The sequence below is a fragment of the Eptatretus burgeri genome, chromosome 4 (genome assembly GCF_056783735.1).
Source record: "Eptatretus burgeri isolate ZD-2024b chromosome 4, Ebu_testis_v1, whole genome shotgun sequence".
Lineage (NCBI taxonomy): Eukaryota > Metazoa > Chordata > Myxini > Myxiniformes > Myxinidae > Eptatretus > Eptatretus burgeri.
The window spans coordinates 28,169,943-28,174,942 of record NC_140964.1 but is presented as its reverse complement, the minus strand read 5'-3'; the positions used below and the strand labels follow the sequence as shown (position 1 = coordinate 28,174,942).

Genomic DNA, 5,000 nt, shown 5'->3' with positions numbered 1-5,000 from the left:
GAGGGTCACGACTGGATTGTCCGTCCGGTGGGCGACGTGCCGCGATTCGAGTTACGTGGCCGTCCGCACGCCGGCGGGCGCGAAATCCGCAACACTGGTGTCAGGAGTGGGATACAAATCCATCGCCCTCCTCGCGGCACTGGTATCGGAGAACAGGAAAACAGGCTCTCCTGTCTCCGGCTAAATTCACGGGAATCGGTCCAGGGGTGAGAGAAGCGACCCCCGATTCCCTCCAAATTACGAGCGAGCGAAATTAACCCTTCACGAGAAGCAAGATGGCGTCTCAAGGCGAGCGGGAGCCGGGGGTATTAGAAATGGATGTAGAATGTGTAGAATCCATGGCCCAGGATGGAATCCCCGAGCAGGAAATGTTGATTGTGCAGGAACACGGACTCGCCCAACTGAACCCAGAGCCCGAAATGGGTGCGGCAGCGGCCGCAGTGGATGACACCTCCCCCCCCCCTCTCCACCAAAACCCTTCCCCAACCCTTGCCGAAACGGCTCAGCTGAGTGCATCCGACATGGCCCAGCTATGCGCCATGCTGGCGGCAATGACAGAAAAGATGGATACAAATACAAATGAAATGAAAAACGAAATGAAAGACATGAACAAGCAAATGAATGAAGTGAAAACGACGATGGATGCGAATACACAACAAATGAACGAAAAGATGGATGCGAATACACAACAAATGAACGGAATGGAAACAAACATGAAGGAGGAAATGAAAGAACTACGGGGTGAGACGCAGAACATGGGCCGATGCCTGCAGGCGGGCATGAAGGCCGTGACCAGGGAGCTGGGAATGGCGACTCCACGTGTGGGAGCAAACGAGCTGGAAGGGGGTGCAACGGCTGACGGGCCGGCGGTGGAGGCGGGTGAAAAAATAATTCAGGGGGCGTGTTGGGCGAGGGTCGTGACAGAGGAATCGACGGTGACCAAAAGGGAAAAATTAAATGGGGAGACCAAAACGTGTGAGACGAGACACGAGGTGACGACAAAGGAAATAATAATAGTTGAGACACGGGAGATAGAGGGTGAATTGGACGGGGTAAGTGACGCACACACACACACGGAGGTAGTGGAGGATAAAGGGGGTGAGCTCGCGGAACGTGTGGAGACCCAGTGCGAGCACCTGGATGGCCTCCTCCACGAACGAGGGGAGGGAGTATGCCCCCTTGAGGCGAGTCACGACCAGGTGGGTTCGGTCGTGCTTTGCGAGGTTGAGGGGAGGAGTGCTGCGAACGGGTGCTTGGAGAGCTTGGGGGGTATAGAGGCCCCGGAGACCCTTGTGGGGACACGAATCCCCAGTGTAGTTGTCCCTGTGTGTGTGGTGCAAGGTGTGAGTGCGTCCCCGTGTGTGGAAGCGACCCCGTGTGTGAGTGGTGTGGTGGCGATGGTGCCGGAGTACGTGCTTCCCAGCACGCCGTGCGTGGGTGAGGAACCGTGTGTGAGTGAGGCCGTGTGTGTGAGTGAAACGGCCAGTATGAGTGAGGCACCACGTGTGAGTGGTGTGGTGGCGATGGTGCCGGAGTGTGTGCTTCCCAGCGCACCGTGTGTGAGTGAGGCCGTGTGTGTGAGTGAAACGGCCAGTATGAGTGAGGCACCACGTGTAAGTGGTGTGGTGGCGATGGTGCCGGAGTACGTGCTTCCCAGCACGCCGTGTGTGGATGAGGCACGGAGTATGAGTGAGGCACGGTGTGTGGATGAGGCACAGCGGTTGAGTGCCCTCGCGTGTGTGGGCGAGGCACCGCGGGTGAGTGCCCCCGCGCGAGTGAATGGAGCACCACGTGTGAGTAGTATGGTTTGTGTGAGTAGTGAGGCACGCGTGAGTGAACGGCCGTGTGCAAGGTCGCTGTGTGCCAGGGAGACCGTGTGTGTGAGAGAGCGGTATGAGAGGGAGATGTCGGTTGGCATGCGGGAGCACGCAGCCGCGTCTCCCCGTGTGAATGTGATGGTGTGGACTGTGTGCGTCGTGACACGCAGGTATGCGTGTGTGGAATGGCGACGGAGACGGCGACAGAGGAGAGAAAGCCGAGTAGCGGCTGTAGTTGTTTCGAGGACCGTGCCGGGTTCACCCAGCAGTGAGCACGCGGTTCGTGCTGTGCAACGCACGAGACCGCCACGTGCTCGCTTGCGAGAGTGAAGTCCCGGTCCGGAAACGCACGCGGTGGATTTGCCGATCCCGCGGACGGACAAAGTTTAGGCAGGTAAATGGATTTGGACCGGACGGGTTCTCCACGCGATCGTGTGTGTTCAGCTCCAACGGGCAAAGCACATGTGTTCGCGTGGGAAACCCCTCGAGACGTGGGGCTTGTGTTTTTTTTTGCGCACGGTGACGTCATGGCTGCACGTGTGGTTGGAATCCGGCAGGAGGGGTATCTCTGCCGGATGGCACCGTCCAAGGAGGGACGAGGAACACGTGCAGCTGCATGACGTCACGGACAGGTGCAAAGTGCGCGAGCTCTGAGTTGCCGCGCAGGTGCTGCGCATGGGAAAAAAAAAGAAGAAGCAAGGCTCACTTTCGGGTGTACAGGATTCCTGGGCAAGGGGTGAAAGACCCCCTTACCCGGGGCACAGGATGGAAACTAGTTAGGGGGAAGGGTTAGCTTAGTTAGACCGACTTCATGGGGCAGGGGTAAGTCCTCATGGAGTCCGTGGAATGGATTAGTTAGAGGGATTGTAGCCAGATTTAGGTTGGGAAATTGATTAATGGGATTATTTTGGAGACATGGACAGACTTGTGGATGTGTAGCGGGGACGTAGTTTAGCTACGTAGTGTTAAAAGGAACGTGCTATAGTTTAAGGGACGACGTGGGAGCACGAGTTAGTTAGGGGATGTAGTTAGGAGGATGGCAGAGTTCAGTGGTGTGTGTGTTGAAGAGTTGGTGAGTTGTGAGGTGAGTACTTGTTGAGTGAGTGAGGCCAGCGGGTCTGTGTGAGTGGAGTGAATGGGGAATGCATGGTGCGATGAGTGATTGGGGGGAGGAGTGACTCCCGCCCAAGGGACCCCGGGGTCAGAGTAAAGTGAGTTAGCTGGGTTAGTCAAATTGAAAAATGGAGGTCGTTTTGCTGTTGGTGGGAAAGTAGGCTCGAGACCCATTTGGAGGGTGCAGGAGCCCTGTTGACGGGCTTGGGAGCGTGGCTGCGAAAGGTGAGTATCGCTGAGTGGGTACCCCGGGCACCAGGCTAGTCGGCCGCGGTAGGCCATGGGCCCATGGGGGGCCGGGATAGAGTAGTGGGCACGGGTGCGCCTGCTTGGTGCGGGGGCCCGCGGCGCCATTAGCCGCGTGGGCAGTGCAGTGGGCACGGGTGACCCTCGGAAAGGGGCCCGGGAGGCCGGCCTGCCACGTGTGCGTTTCAGGGGAGGTGCCATGGGGGGGCACTCCCCGGTGTTAGGGAGCTGGTAGGCTCGGAGGCAGTGTAGTGCCCGGGGGTGCCATAGCGGGAGAATCGGCAGAGGGTCGTGCCTGCCAAAGTGAGCCACGTGTCCCAGCCAGGAGACCGTGTGAGGGCACGGAGAGAAAATTGGGGGGCGAGGCCCGAAATTGTAAGGACACCAACACAGGCGACGGGAATCTGGGTTGTTAGAACCAATCGGTAAGCGAGAGGCGCTTGTTGAAAGCCCTGGGGTAGTTTAACTGTTAAATGGTTAGGGTAGATTAGGAGATGTACCCCTCCGCACCATCCATCCCCTCGCTGTCGTTGTGGGCCGCTGGACCCACTTGGTGTTAAGATCGCCGAACTCTGGGAAGGCCATTCTGAGGCTTCGTTGGGCCTCGACACAGGACGTTAGCTCTCCCTTATTCCCCTCCGGGAAGGGAACGTAGGGGTTGGGAGTAGGCTAGGTGACAGGATAGGTTAGCCGAACAAGGACGATAAAGGGGGTTAGGGGACGATTTATAGTGGGGAAGTAAAAATAAAAACAACAAAAAAAATAAGTTGGGGCTAAATTGGGGTTTGACAAATTAAGGGAGTGGGTATGTACAGTGACAGGCAAAGGCGATAGGTTGGGAGGGAGACAGGTAGGTAGGTCCGAGCCCGCCTTCCAAGTGGCCAGCACCACCGCACTCCCTCCACCAACTTCCACTGACGGCAAAGGCTGGCCAACTTCATCGGCTGGCCGTGTTTTTCTTCGAGGCAGAGGCTGGCCAGCTTCATCTGCAGCTGTTGTGCTGCAAGGCCTGTACCGGCCAGTTCATCTGCTGGCTGTTTTCTTCGAGGCCTGTGCCGGCCAGTTCTTCTGCGGGCTGTGTTTGCCTGCTGCCTTTGCCATGCCATGCCCACTGCCCCTGTTAACCAGCCCCGTTCAATTTTTGCTTTGCCCCCCCTGTTCATTTCCATGTGCGCCAGGATCTGAAAGCAACAGTTTGCAAGCTGCAAGAACTGCCCTGTTGGCAGCTACAACACGGGCCTGCAGTGGCGGCCCGTGCACCGTGTTTGTGTTCATGCATCCATTCGTTGCGCTCATTGCGTGTGCCACTTGAGCTGGCACGGAGACTGCGTTGTGCAGCCCATGCACCGTTGTGGTTCACTGCGTTCAGTTCAGAAGGGAAGGCCTTGGACTGCGTGTGAGCAGCCAGCCACGTTCCCTGTCACCTGCATTGTATTGAGTCAGAGACTGCATGTGGGCAGCCTGGCTCCCTGCTAACTGCTTTCTTTTGCAGAGTTCATGATCCTGGGCCATGGTTTAGTGTAAAATTTGTAAGTTAAGGTAAGATGTACTGTAAATATGAGTGCGCCCCCGGCATGTTTGTCTTAGCGCCGGCAATTTTATTTAAGTCGTCCGTATGAGTGAGTTTGTTTAGATAGTTACGCAGCCCTCAGGTTATTTATTTTGGGGACACGAATACCATGAATGTCGCACTCAGGGATCCGTAGGTAAAATGTACTAGGGGAAAACTACACATGATGGCACACGAAAATTTGACGACTCGGGACGAGTCTGTAAAAAGGGAAGGGGGTAGTGTTGTGGTTACCAGATTCGCAAACCACCATT

At 56.6% G+C, this 5,000-nt stretch overlaps 1 long non-coding RNA gene across 31 annotated transcripts in view; it reads right to left on the bottom strand.

Annotated features, from left to right (window-relative positions):
• The window catches only part of LOC147027693 (uncharacterized), a 198,979-nt gene that overhangs the window by 92,176 nt on the left and 101,803 nt on the right, over positions 1–5,000 (bottom strand). The gene's annotated exons all lie outside the window — the stretch shown is intronic.